General features: G+C 39.2%; 1 long non-coding RNA gene across 1 annotated transcript; it reads left to right on the forward strand.

Moving 5' to 3' along the window:
• Nucleotide 1: 1 nt before the first annotated feature.
• Nucleotides 2–10,765, forward strand: LOC116990794. The gene is made up of 2 exons (XR_004416628.1): nt 2–186; nt 8,022–10,765. It is a non-coding gene; the product is annotated as an uncharacterized LOC116990794 (long non-coding RNA).
• The last annotated feature ends 6,494 nt before the right edge of the window (nt 10,766–17,259 follow it).

Below are 17,259 nucleotides of genomic sequence, written 5' to 3' on the forward strand. Positions count from 1 at the left end.
CCCCCATTGGCTCGCGCTGCCGGCTCCTAGGAGACGGGGCCTGCTGCATTGGCGGAGCCCGGAGCCCGGAGCAGCCCGGCCGCTGGTGATGGTGGTGCTGCTGCTGCAAGCCCAGCCGTAGCTGAGCAAATTAGGCTGGGCTGGGCCACTCCGGCGCCCGCAGACAGCGATCAGGTCTGTCCGAAGGTAAAAGATGCAATAACATTTGAAAGACACTTGGACAGACAATGAATAGGAAAGGTTAATGGGATCACTAGTGTTTAAGAAGGAACTGCAGATGCTGGAAATTCGAAGGTAGACAAAAGTGCTGGAGAAACTCAGCGGGTGCAGCAGCATCTATGGAGCGAAGGAAATAGGCAACGTTTCGGGCCCGAAACGCATGCCTATTTCCTTCGCTCCATAGATACTGCTGCACCCGCTGAGTTTCTCCAGCACTTTTGTCTCCCAATGGGATCACTAGACCTAGCTTCGGTGGAACTTCTTGGCGGCGTGGACGAGTTAGACCGAAGGGACTCTATCTGTACTGAATGATTTTAAGACCCCATTTAAACTCCCCGAGCCTGTCAACCGTGGATAGACACAAAATGCTGGAGTAACTCGGCGGTACAGGCAGCTTCCCTGGAGAGAAGGAATGGGTGACTTTTCGGATCGAGACTCTTCTTCACGATTGAAGGATAGTCTGAAGAAGGATCTCGACCCGCAACGCCACCCACTCCTTCTCTCCAGAGATGCTGCCTGATCCGCTGAGTTACTCCAGCATTTTGTGTCTATCCTCGGTTGAAACCAGCATCTGCAGTTTCTTCCTACACATCTCTGGAGAGAAGGAATGGGTGACGTTTCGGTTCGAGACCCTTCTTCATACTATTGTCAACCGCGGCATCTTTTACCTTCGGACAGACAGGGTTATGCCAAACTTCCTACGCCTTCTCAGGCGTTGCTGTGCTTTCTTGGTCGTTGCTTCAATATGGGTGGTCCAGAAGTTGTTGGTGATATTGACTCCTAGGAACTTGGAAGTTTTCAACTATCTCTACTTTGGCGCCATCAATGCAAACTGTGGTATGGGTACATAATTAGGGTATACGACTTCACTTCCTGAAGTCGATCACTATCTCTTTTATCTTGCTGACATTGGGAGAAAGGTTGTTTTCTCGACACGAAGTTCTTGATCTCCTTCCTGTACACCGTCTCATCATTATTTGTTAAATGGCTCACAATGGTGCTGTTGTCTGTGAATTTGAAAATTGAATTAGATTTGTACATGACTGCACAGTCGTTGTACCTATCCAAGCAAGTGGAGAGTGCTCCTGATTTGTAGATGATGGAAATATTTTTGGATACAAGTGAGTGACTCACTGCACAACACCAAGCCTTTAAACTGCTGTTGTAGCCATGTTATTTGTGTCTGGTCCAGATGAGTTTCTGGCAATGAATACATGGATGTTGATGGTTAGGGTTACCTGGTGATGGTAATGCATTGATTGGTAGGTAGTTATATTCTCCTGCAGATGGTTACCTATTTTATTTGCCACTTATCGCCCCGTCCCCGATTGTGTCTAGGTCTTGTTGAGCAGTTGCAAATAGTACTGAATGTTGTGCAAATCTCAGCAAACAGTCACATTTGTGATGAAAAGAAGATCACTGTTGAAGCAGTTAAAGATGGTTGGGCCCAGGATAATGCTATTATAAGTTATTTCAATGATATCCAGGGACTGAGATGATTGATCTCAATTATTAGCATGTGTAAGAAAGAACTGCAGATGCTGGTTTAAATCGAAGGTAGACACAAAATGCGGAGTAACTCAGTGGGACAAGCAGTATCTCTGGAGCTAAGGAATGGGTGACGTTTCAGGTTGACGTTTCAGGTTGAGACCTTTAAGAAGCAGCAGCTCTGGAGAGAAGGAATGGGTGATGTTTCAGGTCGAGATCCTTAAGAAGCAGCATCTCTGGAGAGATGGAATGGGTGACATTTCGGGTCGAGACCTGAAACGTCACCCATTCCTTCTCTCGAGAGATGCTGCCTGTCCCGCTGAGTTACTCCAGCATTTAGTGTCTACCTTCAATTATTACCATCTTCATTTGTGCAGGGTACGATCCCAGTTATTGGACCATTTTACCCTTGATGATTTCAGTTTTTCCAAGATTCTTAATGCTCAGGTCACATAGATTAAGCCAGCAAAGAAACAGCAGGTAATGCTCTGGAAGCAAGCATGAGTAAAATGTAAAATTGTTAGAAGTTCTCCGTATGCAGCGTTGTGATGAGAGAAACGTTAATAACGTTTTTTAGAACTGCCTAAAGATGTTTGTAGAGTTAGGTATTGCTTGCAATTCAATGAAAGGGAATTATCAGAAACAAAACTAATTTTATCACTTCAGATGGAAGGAAGATTTATTTTGGTTGATGATAAGAAAATGCTGACGGAATTCTTTACATAGAAACATAGAAAATAGGTGCAGGAGTAGGCCATTCGGCCCTTCGAGCCAGCACCGCCATTCAATATGACCATGGCTGATCATCCAAAATTAATCCTGCTGAGTCCCCAAATCCCTTGATTCCCTTAGCCCTAAGAGCTATATCTAACTCGCTCTTGAAAACATCCAGTGAAATGGCCTCCACTGCCTTGTGTGACAGAGAATTCCACTAGGTTACAACCGAGTTTCCCTGGAAATTTAATTTAACAAATCCACCCACTTGGGGCAAGACGCAATTATATTATGTTTGCATTTGTAGGTAATTTGAGGAATGAGGCATTTCCTGTGGTCTCTGAGGGACAAATAGTTTGCCAGCGGATAGAGAAGATCTGCAAGAGCAGGAAATGTATTTCATTCAGAAACATCAATCAACACGTTATAATCTATGAAAATCCAAGTAGTTCAGAGTCATGGAAGATTAAATGTATAACTTATTTTTTGACCCATAACATGAAGGAGGCTATGAGACAATGCTTTTTATTTGACATTTACTAATTCCCCAATAAAACTTATACAAAAATCTTAGCAATCTGGGTTAAGCCACCATAGAATAATAATGGTAAACATGCGAGCTGTATCAATTTGTATCTTAATTTCAATTTCATTCCTTTCATCTTGATTACCCATTGCCAGGGATAAGTAGTTTAAGGAAATTATTGAGGAGTCAGCTTTTAAGCATGGCCAAGAAATACTATTTATATCAATGGATTGGATCTGCAAGAATCTTATTCTTTTGAGCCTTTGGCTTTGTGTGTCTCAGGACGACCATTGAACAAGTTAATGCATAGGAGATCCCTGGTCCTTAAATCCTCATCCACTGACCTACCATCCAGAGATCCACATAATTGTGAGGATGGGAACGCTGGGGATCAAGCATTTGGATAGGTTTGCCAATCAGCACCAATGTGCAGAGTGTGGATCCGGTCAGTTTTCCAGTCAAAATCCTCAGTCTCTTCAGTGCACATGCATGCTTTAACATTGCAGCAGCAACTTCAAGGGTTGTCAATTGACATCACTGCAGCCAATCACGAAATTTTCCACTTGTGCTTCATGCATGGATGAAAGTGCAATAATATTTTGTGATCAGTTTAGCAGTTCAGTACAATCCAGTAGCACAGAAAATGCGCTGCTACTGTGCTTGTGCTGTGGACTTAACTCTGTGGCTATGGGCTTTTCAGTTTGGAAATAAATGTTATCAGATGTGGTATTATGCTATCAAATAAAATCTTACTAATAATAAAAAGCTAGTCGTGTTTAGAACTTAGAAGTGTCTCCACTACCCTTGCAGTGTCTCCACTACCCTTGCAGTGTCTAACATCAACAAAATGCCTCTGTTAGTTGTTTTGACAGAATGCTTTTTGACAGTTGGGATGCTTTGATTAGTACTTTCCAAACCCATGGTCCACATCACTAAGAAGGTCCAAGCCTTGCAAGCACCCGTCTTGGAAAGATAATGCCATTCCTTTACCATTGTCGCATCTAAATCCTGGAGCCTCTTACCAAAAACACTGGGAAGTACATTCATTCTGAGCACTTTAGTGGCTCAAGAAAGTGGTTCATCAGTATCTTTGAGTATTAGGGATGTGTAATAAATGTTGACCAAACTGGCAACATCCAGGTTGTATAAAACATATGTTAGAAAAAAATAAATCACAAATAGCACAAGACTGTACAAGGACAATGGACGAAAACGAAAGTCATGTGAATTATTTTAAGTGTCCAACAATGAATCTCAATGATTAAGAAGGAACTGCAGATGCTGGAAAATCAGTCAACATTTTATATTCTTGCCAGGCAACCAGACAATGAAGAACCCTCATGACCAGCTTGCCTTAATGAAAGTGTATGGTCACCATCTTCAAAATGTAATCTATCTAACAGTCATTCCAATATGTCAGATTCTGAATCATCCACTTCTATTTCATTTTGCTTAAATTTTGCATTAAATGCTTAATTAAAGTGTCTCGACCCGAAACGTCGCCTATTTCCTTCGCTCCATAGATGCTGCCTCACCCGCTGAGTTTCTACAGCATTTTTGCCTACCATGAATTTCAATGAGGTTCTATCATTGCACAGATAAAATCTCAGAAGGCTCGTTTGGAATTAATTGAAAGTCATCACATCAGCAAAAAATCACTTAAACTGGAATGTTCAAGCACAACACTTCACAGTGCATTCAGCTTCTATTCATTGGGCAAGTACCAAACATCTTTATTCCATGTGTTGAATGGTGAATTCCTCAGCAACGAAACAGTGCAGTGAAACTTGTGGAGCAACAGTGAAACGCGGACAGTAATTTCTGCACTTATCTGTGCATATGCAGGACACTGGAAGTTGCCATCTGGTTTACTTGCTAATAACGGTGAAAAGTGATACTCATAGTCTTTATGACCACAAATTCTAGCCCATTAACTGTCGACCACAAAAGAACAGCTTTTAATTCGCACACTCGCTTAAAGAGAACAGGCTAGATGGATTTTATATTCTTGCTAGGCAACCAGAAAATGCAGAACCCTCATGACCAGTTTGCCTTTATGAAAGTGTATGGTCACCATCTTCAAAATGTAATCCATCTAACAGTCACTCCAATATGTCAGATTCTGAATCATCCACTTCTATTTGTTATGCTTAAATTTTGCATCAAATGCTTAATTAAAAATATACATGTATTTTAATGGAAGCTATAATATTGGTTAGTTTTCTGCTTGAATAATATCAGAAACTTGACTGCAGATATTGGTGAGACACAGTGAGAGAAAGGCTAAGTAAGTTGTAACCAACTGACATCTGAAATAAAAGTAGATGGCTGTGTGGAGCCAAAGCCAGTTTGTGACCGTGTCACTTTTATACCTGCATATAGGGAGATGGGGTGTAAATCTCAATTTCTGCAGCTCACTCTATAGATTTTACAGTGTAATATAAGGAATGAGAAATTTAAGAAGGAATTATGGGAGATTTCTACAGACAAACCAGGAAGTTTGGATACAGAGAATTGCAATGTCTACACCTGGCATAAAGGTCTCTTGCTCGAAGTTTAGAATGCATTGTTTTACTTGTGCTACTGCCGAATGGCATTGTCACCATTAAGGGTCAAGATTGAATCATTCTGCTTCTGCGTTAATTGACACAAACCGAAGAAACAGCCAACATTTTACCTCCAGTAGCAATTGTTATCATCCTTCAACTTGAGATCTGTAAATAGTCTTCTCAAATCTGATTTTTGGGTTATCTCATAATTTCTACTTGGAAAAAAAATCACAATTTTTGCTACTGTTTCCCATTAAAGAGTATTCTGTCCGTTTTCTCTGTACCTTTTGATGTCATTTTTTTCTAATTTGGAAAATAAACATGCGTATGCCATGAGTGCTTAAGAGAAGTGCCTTATTTCTCATCATAATCATCAACAATAACAGCCTTGTAGAATTTGGACACATAACAGAATTTAATGGTTATCTGGTGGAAGTATTTGAATAAATCTTAATTATTATTCTGTGCTGAATGGAACAAGTATTTCTCATCTTGATGCGGTGGGACTAGCTTCTTCCGTGAATACAACCACTGCTACAATCACTAAACAATCAGAGCAAGCAAACAACACTTTTTAGTGGAATACCATTTTACTCTGTGTGGAGGAAACGCTAATATATTTCCATGGGTTGCGGAGGAAGGGTTTCTGTAGAATAGTCGTGCAACACTCTTGGTTCCCGGTTTATTTAACAGCTATTTTTAGAAATATGCGTTTTTTTTCTCATTTTGCAATATCACAAAACTTAATAAGACAGCTTAATTTTATGACTGTAAATACTATGGCACTTATATTTTGATTCTCCAAATTTCTCCTTGTCAAGTTTTACTATGTTTGCAGGTTGTTGTCCTATACCTTGCTCAACTATATATATTTTTTGGCTTGTCAATGCAGGCATAGATTGTTGCTTTTACCCAATGGACCAAAGGTTGGTGAAAGTGAGGAGATATCACGGAAGAGTTACCATTCCGCCAACTTTCTTACAGAGCATCCACATTAAAGGACAAGAATAGCTGCTGAATTTAAACATATTGCAATGCGTGGAGTCTACTCTTCACCATATATTGCCTTAAAACTAACATTAATGTACATTGGGGCATAAAGTCAACACATTTCTGTTGTTTCTGCCTCACTAACATGTTGGATAAAAGGACAACTGCTATCAGATCATCCAACTTTTTATTTTCCTTGAATATCTTAAGATAAATTGTACTCAGAATTTGAAATGGTGACCAATGCAAAAAAAGGTTAGTAGGTGAGGTCTTCTGTCTTTTAACTCAGATCTTTAATAAAGCACCATTTTTACATTTTTGATCCATGTACATGGCTTCCCTTTCTGAAGAATGCCCACTGCATTGCCATAAGGGTTAATGAGCTGTGTGAGATAGATTGATATGAATTACTCGACTTTAAGACTGTGTGGCCCCCTGATTCAATCTCCTTTCTATCTTAAGTTAGAATTAATACCCATGCTATCCAACAGACCATTACTTGTAACTTGATTAGGGATTTGTAACAAACCACTAGATGCCTATGTTTAACAGCCACTGCAAAGAAAATAACTCTCAAATATAGTGCGGTATCAAGCCTGCAATGCATTATTTGGTATACATGTCATTGTTACTATATTCCTTGAATTGTTTTTAGAATTCAAGAAATTACAATGCAAATAGTTCCTTATGAATTTAGAATGTGTAGTTAAAGAGAATATTAAAGATGCCTATCCTATGTTTTGGAGATTTATGCAAATACTTTTCTACTGTATTAAGTTGCAACTGTGATAGAAAAAATGCTGCTGCACTGATCAGCTGTCAGGTTCTTATTATAACAACTCAAACTTATTTCTGAGCAATCCTCCTGTGGCCACAGGAAGCTGTTTTGCAGCACTAATTTGGCTTTACATCTGACACCCCTATTCTAGATCAAATAGTAAGGGGATGCATTGAAGGTAAATCTTACAGGCAGCATGCATAATTCAACAGCACAATACTATTTTATGAAAAGTTGAACCATCCAAAAATTACCTTGCATTTAATGGCAGTTTATTTTTTGATAATTGTGTTTGGAGGTTATCTCATGGTCTGGAAATCACGAAAAATTCCATGCATTTATTTTAAATGAATAAAAGTTTTTTTTTAAATATTCACCATAATAGACAAAAAAGGGCTTTGAGCATTGAATCTGAATATTGTCGTCGTTGACAATGCTGTGCTGAGCAACATTGACACTTGCCTACATGTGAAATGACCAAATGCAAAAATGTCAGCAAAGTAATGGAAAAAAGTTAACCTGTAAAGTATTCTATATAATGTAGGAATGGAGAAAAAATCCAATTTCAGAAAGGTCCAAATGTAATAAAATAAATAATACACTGTATTAACCAAAATGAAAGTTTGTACAATGCAGCTGTTTATTAAGAAGTTAAAAAATATGGTGCTGCTAATTAATAGAACCCCTGATACTTTTTAGCATTATCTAAAGTCAAAAGATTTATAATGCTGGTTACATCACATCACATCACATCCAGGTTTGGTCAACTCGAACATCCAGGAAGGTAGAAGAGTAGTAGATGTTGCTAGGTGCATCAAGGTACTGACCTCTCCACCATCAAAGGCATCTAAACAAGACAAAGCCTCCAAAGCAACTAGCGTCATCAAAAACTCACCCACCCTGGCCAAGCTCTTGTATCGCTACCACCATTGGGAAGAAGTTAACTGTAACCACTAGGTTCAAGAACCGCTTCTTACCACCATCCAACACTGTCCTCAGCAACTGCAAACTTCTATGGACTGTACCTTTGGTTGCGTTATAGACTTCGGTTTTGCACTATTATGGTTAGTAATTTTACGGTTATTCATTTTTCGTTATGATTATATATTTAACTGACATTGCATTTACGGGCCTGTAAAGTTGCAGCAAGTAAGAATTTAATTTTCCTGTTGCCAGGCCAAACGACAATTAAACTCTTGACATTTGATTCATACATTGAGCGTAATTCCTCACAGCATAAATATGTTTATTTTTTTAATTGTGCGTTGGTATTACAAAATTACGACTAAAAATGCCAAAATGTCATAAAAGTCCATCTGGTTTGCAAATATCCTGTGAGGAAGTATGCCGGAACCCTTTACATAGACTTGAGAGATACACCCATTCCACATTAAATAAATTACTCTTATTAACTTGAGGATGGACAACATGATATTTATTGTCCAGTCTTATGTGTTGGCCACATTCCACCTGGCTTGCTAGATGCAATTCAAGGATGAGAATCATAGCCTCCTTTAACAGAGATGTTTACTCGGTGATGTTAAATGTTAGAATTATTATTGAGTGCTCCTTACAATTTATGTATCCTTGCAGAATAGAAAATTCAACTTGTTTAAAAAAAACTGACATGATTTTGCTGGGCTGGAAGTATAGGGCTAACAAAATAAGATTGAGGGACATTGCAGATACCAAAGTGAACAGTGCTTGGAACTCCCCTGATAGCCAGCAGTGGCTAGAGTTTTCTTTCTTGGAGTTGAGTGGTTTGATTGATTTGGGGTGGAGAGGAGAAGAAGAGAAGCCTCCAAGTGAGGTGAAAATAACAAAAATCAAGTAACATTTGTGACCTGTGAAATATGTGAGACTGTCAGCAGCTTTGTTTCAGGCACTATGAGCCAAAGATTTTTGGTCCGCATTCATTATTTGAGAAGCAGAAGGCCGTGGCCTTGATCTCGTAGTTGAAGTCGCATGTAATGCCTGTGCATTTCCACTCTGCACAGTGAAGGTCACCTTTGCAGCTAGCTGAAAATGGTTTATTTTACAAACTATAGCAGAATGCACCAATGATGGGGAAAGAGTAATGAGTTGCTCAATAATTATTCCTATCAACACCTTAGTCACGTCAAGATGTGATTTGATTGATAGAATCATACTTATTTTTTATTTTTAGAACATGACCTGGTAACATTGACTTGACTCAAGGTTGAATACAGTATATAGCTGAAATTCCCATTGCTAAAGCATCCTCTTAAAATTTCTACAATTTCTTAGGTTACTACGTCCACGGGGGATAAAAATCTTGCTACTGTTTTACGATTTTGAAGAATGGAGCAATTTTTGAGGACGTTTTTCCTTCAACATTTATTTAGTTCAGAAATAAATTGATTTTGGGTCATTTTTAATAACTTATTAATTGAGGGTGGTTGGCCTTGTGATGCAGTCCATGGAGTTTGCCCCAATCTTACCAGCATATTCACACAAAAAATGCTAATAATAAGATGCCAGTTTACCTTAACATAATTAGCCTATTAATCAATTTATATATTTTATGCTAATTGTTTTTAAATCATTTTTTTAGAATTAATTCTGGTATTTCTTCAATTTATTATGTGGACCTGATCATTTTACATTAACCAGGAACTTGGTTAGTTAATATAGTGATTTGTTAACAGCCTAATATTTTAGATATTGCCATTTCGTTTTTTTTTAAATTTAATTTCTATTTTCCTCATGTCAAAACAAACAATACATTAGACAGATGGTGATACAAGTAACTGCAGTTGCTGAAATATTGAGCAAAACATAAAGTGCTAGAGGGACCCAGCTGGTCAGGCAGCATCGATACAGGGAATGGAATTGTGACGTTTTGGGTCGGGACCCTTCTTCAGATTGATTGGAATGGGGCGTGAAAGCTGGAAAAGAGAGGTGGGGGTGGGACAAAGCCTAGCATGGTGGATATGGTGAGCAGGGTTTGATTGACAGATGGGTGGTGTAAATAACAAAGGCTATAGGTGAAAAGAAGACAAAGGGTGTCAGAGTATAGGAGGAGTGAAATGTAAAGCTGAAGGGAGGGATGGGGACCGAGAGGAGAAAGAGAGAGATAAAAGGTAATTGCAATCTTGGGGATGGGAAATGGGTGTACGAAGGAGGGCATTGGAGCAGGGTGATGGGAGAGGGGGGAGGGTGGAATGGGAGCATACCAGAGTGGAGGTATGGAAATGTAAGAGGGTTGTTAACCATTTTAACTCTCTTTACCATTCCCATACCAACCTTTCTTTCCTTGACCTCCTTCATTGCCATAGTGAGACCACATCCAAACTGGAGGAACAGCATACAACTAATAGCATTGACAAAATGAGTTGTTTCTTACAACCATATATGTGATGATTTCTGAGAAATCGTGTCCTTTCAATATGTACATATATTTCCAGGACCTAGCTGTTTAAAATGTTTCTGTCTGACGTCAAAACCTTTTCATAAATAAAATCAACTGGATTCACAATTGAGCGTTGTTTAGTTTGAGTTTGTGATCTAATGAAGGTGGTCAAGAGGTTAGGCCTTGGTGATTTGGTTTCACCTCAGCATGCACTTGGTCCATACATGGAGGGTTAATTTTGTCACCTTGTGGTGTCCAACGGGTTTGGTCTAAGTGGCAACATATTTCTGGTTACATGGTAAGAATAACCATAACTGCCCATAAAGCCCTGTCCCAAGTTTAACTTTCTTTGACATTGAAAGATATCCCCAAACTATTAAAACATAACTATAAACAGTAAACCCTCATTATAGACCTACCATCGACAGAGGTACTTAGAGAAGAGTGGGAACGGGAACTAATGATAAAAATCACGAAGGTTACATGGGAAAAATACTTGATATATATTCACAAATGTTCAATTAATGTAAGACATAATCTAATTCAATTTAAAATTGTACATAGATTATATTATTCAAAAACAAGATTGAACAAATTTTATCCAAATATATCCACCACTTGTGATAAATGTCTAGCCCAAAATGCAACTATAACACACTCCTTAGTTTCCTGCATAAAACTTTATAGATTTTGGAATGATATTTTTGAAATATTTACAAAATTATTCAAGACAAGAATGGAACCTAATACTGAAATGATTATATTTGGCGTAATGGAAGATGGGAATAAATTGAACACATCTCAAAATCTATTCTTTAACTATGGTTTAATAATAGCAAAAAAATTAATACTTACAGTTTGGAAGGGTACATCAATACCAACGCTTAAAATGTGGATTGCAAGTATGTTGGACACCGCTCATCTTGAGGAAATGCGATTCCTCCTAATGGATAAATCAGACCAATTCATAACGAGTTGGTCTCCATTCGTCATTTTTTTGGAATCATATGGTGCAACACAATTGTAAAAAATGACTGTTTCAGGACTGGACGAGGGTTGGTCAAGATTATAAATAATGATCTCCTTTTTTTATTATTTTTTTTTTTTTCTATTTTCTCATTCTCAACTTTCTTCATTTACTCGTTTTCTTTCTTCACACACTATATATTTCACATCTTTCTATCCTTTACTATCTAACTTCTTTTTCTTATTCTAATCTTTTTTCAATGTAACAAAAAAAAAAGAAGTTGTACATAAAATGTATTATGATAATATATATTAGGCACTTTGGTGCCATATGATTGTACTTACTTCTAATAAAATAATTTAAAAAAAATAAAAAACCCTCATTATTACTAACCACTTTTTAATGGATTTTGGTTATAGTGGTCGGACCTACTGACCATCGCTGCCAGGTCGGGCTGCCGGCGCCACCCCTGGTCTGCCGACGCCCCGCTCGGCTGCTTCCAGGCTACATCTGCCGCCACCACCGCTGACCCTTACCTGCACTACGGCTGGCCATAACCAATGACTCTGCTGATCCTCTCCTATCCGCTGGCTGTCAGCAGGCTAGGTCTGTCAACTCATCTGGATTCCAGGCCCAGTTCCAGACAGAGAGTCTGAAAGAGAGTCTTGGCCCAAACCATCACCTATCCATGTTCTCTAGAGATACTGTCTGACCTGCTGAGTTACTCCAGCACTTTGTGCCCTTTTGTGTATTAGGCAACATCTGCAGGTCTTTATTTCTACGACGTGTGCAAAGATAATCTATTACTGGGTAATCATTTACTCGGTTATAGCGGACAGTCGGAAATAATGTACACCATTCTCCCCTCTATGGTCCGTTATAACGATGGTTTACTGTATATAAAGAATCTAAAATAATGGGAAGTAATTAAACAAAACAAACTTATTTCCCTGGGTAGAACACTAAGTGTTGGAGTAACTCAGCTCCATCTCTTCAGATTCCAGAATCTGCAGTTCCTTGTGTCTTCAAACTTCTTTTCCTTTTTGTCCAAATCCCCATAACCTTCACTTAAATCTCTGAACCCACATTGTTCAACCTGTTAGCAAAGAAAGCTGATGGATTTAATGCCCAGAATCCAATGTAAGTCTGGAATTTCTATGTTTGACAATGCAGACACGATGTTCCAAGACTTAATGCTTTTTAAAGAGCCAAACTTGATGCAGAGTAGGTGAATCGTGGACAAGAAGACATAGGTTTAACGCGTAAGGGAAAATATTTAATGGGAATCTGAGTGGTACCTTTTTCACACAAAGGGTGATGGGGGTATGGACCAAGTTGCCAGAGGAGGTAGTTGAGGCAAGGACTAACCCATCATTTAAGAAACAGACAGGTACATGAATACGACAGGTTTTGAGGGATACGGGCCAAACGTGAAGCTGGGACATGTTGGCCGGTGTGGGCAAGTTGGGCCGAGGGGCCTGTTTTTCCACGCGGTATCACTATGACTCTAACCATTGGTTTTAGATAACCAGCATCAGCTGATGGTATCCATGCAACAAGGGTAAGTTTAATGTCTCATCATGTAGCTGATCATTTGCCAGGCCTCAGCTGAAATCTAAAAGGAGTTTTCATTGGAGGTTGTAAAACCTGCTGTTTTAAACAGCACCAAATCTTTGCTGTAAGTGTAAATATATCTGTAAAGAACTGCTACACAGAGGGATGCAGAGGTCGAACTAGCACTGGGCAATTCCTCTGCTAGTCTACAGATGGTATTTAAGAACTGAAGAAAACATTGGGGAAATTTAGAAATGATTGAGTAATAACAAACTGAACTGTGCCAGAACACTGGAAGCAATCACCTGAGTGACATTAGCCAGGAATTTGTGGGAGCATAAAACGCTGAATGTCACGCGGAAGGCAAGAACATTGCTTGTTGAAAGCCCAAATGATTTAGCTCAATATATCTCTCCACAAATCAGTGAGTATCAATAGCAACAGCAATTAGATGTAATTTGCAGCTGGAGCATGATTTTATATGAAAAATTCCCAAGGAAGCAGGAAATGTTTTGTGTGTGAATCTAAGTAATTTCATATTACTTGCCCAAAATACAAATTTTTCACAGTGCCTGTCAAATTATGTATAAGCTGTAAATTCTAAGAAATCTTTCTAATCACTGTGAGTACATCTTCAGCACTTTATTTTTGGTCCTTAATTTTTGACAAAAAGATAAACCTTTCACTCACATTGGTAGTAAAATAAAGCCCAAAATAGCTCATTTCCATTTGACAACATCCCAATAAAATGGTAATTTTGCCATGTAATCTACCAAAGCAGTGCTTATGTATATTTATGTGCATGTATATGAAATTCTGCACTTACAAACACTATTGCTTACTGTACCGAGTGCAGAAGCACATAAATTATGGCTTGGAACAGCAGAATAGTGTTTAGCACGATGACACAAACTGCAGAGCTGGCCTCTGATTTGCACTCAACCAAAAATGGCACACTTGGGGAATTATCAATGAGCTGTGCTGTCCCAGATACACAGCCTACATGTTGATGCTTTATTTCACTTTATGCTGGGACACAGAAAATCATCTTTGTTAAACTAAAGAATACTTAGAAATTGCAACCAGTTCTTTAAATATTAAGCCAGATTAATATGAAGAACTTTAATCTCCTCGTTTCTTAAAGTATCCTGATTCTTGATTAGTAAAGGAGTCAGGGGTTATGGGGAGAAAACAGGAGAATGGGGTTGAGAGGGAAAGATAGATCAGCCATGATTGAATGGTGGTGTAGACTTGATGGGCCGAATGGCATAATTCTGCTCCTAGAACTTATGAACTGATGACATTGTTACAATACAGAAAAAGAATCAGAACCAACAATTCAATTCATCAAGGTGAAAACAAGCCATCTTTTTTAAACCAACTATTATTTTGAACCTAGAACATTAGCACAAACTTTATGTCATGTCATTTGGTGCACTGCAAAGTGTATCCATGCAGCTATTTTATCTGTAGGATCTACTGCCTTCAAATGATTTTCAAAGGAGGATTTATGGACAGAACAAGTTAGTTCACCCTCTGTTTTTGTTAACTGCACCCTCCCTGTTAAACAAATCCTACATTGTATCACTCTATGACTCTATGACATCTCTTGTTCCAACAGTTCACTGCACAGAATGTTAGACAAATTACATATCAGTAAAAATATTAAGAATAAATTGTGTATCATTGCAGGTTTTAATAGAGTTTGCCATTTTGCACGTTGCAGTGCTGGTTAGTACCAAGTTCAAGAAGGCCTTGCACTAACTTCAAAAGGCACAATTAGAGAGGGGCAATAAATGCTGCATTTGTTAACCACAGCTACATCCCGCAAAGATAGTTTAAAAAAAAATAGCATGTAAACCAATTAATAGCTTGCAAACCCCAGAATAAAACGAATCTGCCGCAGGCAATAATAGTCCAATTCTACACGGCCATCGTAGAGTCTGTTCTCACCTTCTCCATCATGGTCTGCTTTGGCTCAGCCACCAAGCACGACACCTGGAGGCTGCAGCGAATAGTCCGATTAGCAGAGAATGTTATTGGCTGCAACCTTCCCTCCATTGACGAACTGTACACTGCAAGGGCCAGGAAGCGAGCGGGTAAGATAATCTCTGACCCCTCTCACCCTGGCCACAAACTCTTTGAATCACTTCCCTCTGGAAGGCGACTCCGGACTGTCAAAGCTGCCACAGCTAGAAGGATACAATCTTATTGAACTGTCTGTCTAAATGCCTCTTAAGTATTGTGATTAGACCATCATCTCCTCAGGTAGCATATTAACCAGACTTATTTTTTTAAACATTCCCTTCAAATCCCTTTAAAATTCCTTCCACTCACGTTCAACCAGCACCCTTTATTTTTGATACTTCAACCATGTTATCTATATATCTATGACCCCCATAATCTTAATGCCTCAGCCTCCTTTGCTCCAGGGAGATAAAAACCAGCCTTTATAATCTCTCCCAATAACCTGCAAACAAGGAAACATCCTGCTGAACCTCCTCGGGACTACACACCAGTAACCAGAGCCACACACAATACTCCAGATGTTGTCTAACCAGTATTTTGTAAAGTTGCAATATAACATTCCAACTGTTATATTCTATGCCCTGACCTTTGAAGGTAAGCATACCATTGGCCTTCTGCACCACCCTATTGACTTGTTTTGCCACTTTCGCAGAACTGTAAACTTGAATCCCATGGTCTATTTATTCATCAACTTTCCTTAGTGCCCTATGGTATATCTCCTTCCCCATCACCTCGCAATTGGCACGTCAGAATTAATTTCCATCTGCCAACGCCCCAGCCAGCTAATTTCCATCTAATTTATAACTTGCTGTAGCCTTCGGCAACCTTCACAACAGCTATTTTTATGCAACCTGTAAATCTAATTGTACCTTCAACTATCTCAACATTGGCCTGGCCAATGCACCAAATAGCCAGTTCTTCCCAAAATGCTGCATAGCAGAGGTTTCCAGCTAGTTTTTCTAAAATTAAACTTGAAGTGGTAACCATGCAGATTACTTTCCTCCTCATAAGAAGAGGGGTGATAATATTCTACTGTGAATCAGGCATCGCCAATGAGCTGATGGGAATGAGGACACAGAAAGGCCAAAGAGAGAGGAATTGTGCCTTCACGAACAGCCAAAACTTTGTGTGGATGAGGGCATGGAGCTAAATCTTATTATACTTAGAACATAAAACAGCACAGGAACCGGCCCTTCTGCCCACAACGATTGTGTCGAACATGATATGTCGATACCAAATTAAACTAATACCTACTGCCTGCACGTCATCGATATCTCTCCATTCCCTTATATTCATGTGCCTATCTAAAAACCTCTTAAAAGCCACATTTATATCTGCTTCCATTACCATCTCTGGCAGTGTTTTCCAGGCATCCACCACTCTCCATGTCAAAATAACATGACCCACACATCTCCTTGCTCACTCTCACTTTAAAGCTTTGACATTTTTATCTTGGGAGAAAGATTCTGCCTGTCTGCCCTATCTATGCCTCTCATAATTTTATAATCTCCCCTCAACCTCCAACACTCCAGAGAGAGCAATCCGTGTTCTTCTAGCTTATAGCCTATAATAGTAAGATTAAACGAGAACTTACCAGTTCGAAGTTTGATCTGTATTTTATGAGGAGTTACGATGAGGGATTACGTGAAGAACTCGTCCAGCACGCATACGCGACATACTTCAAAGCAGCGGTGTGGAATCACAGAAGACACAATAATTGAAATAAACATAGTAAAGAAAAGGAGAACTTAAATACCAGTTGATCTCTATAATTGAGGGTGAGAGCGGAGGGCACGTAATCCCTCATCGTGTCTGGGGGATTAGAGTTGAATATGCCTCTCCTGAATTTGATCACCAATGGGTGGTACCCTATGGCCTGTTGTCCTGGTGCCTGAGTTAAGTAGGCTGACAGAGCACTTCTGGCTGTATTAATGGCGCTGTAGCTGAGTCCTTCATTGTGGTGAAGACATGCCAGGAACTCCAGTACAGGTTTTGTTGTAGTTGAATATGTAGTTCCTGTATTTGAACAGTATCTTCCCACTTCTTGATGTTCATGTCATCGTGTCGATAGTG

The sequence above is a fragment of the Amblyraja radiata genome, chromosome 32, assembly GCF_010909765.2.
Source record: "Amblyraja radiata isolate CabotCenter1 chromosome 32, sAmbRad1.1.pri, whole genome shotgun sequence".
NCBI classification, from domain to species: domain Eukaryota; kingdom Metazoa; phylum Chordata; class Chondrichthyes; order Rajiformes; family Rajidae; genus Amblyraja; species Amblyraja radiata.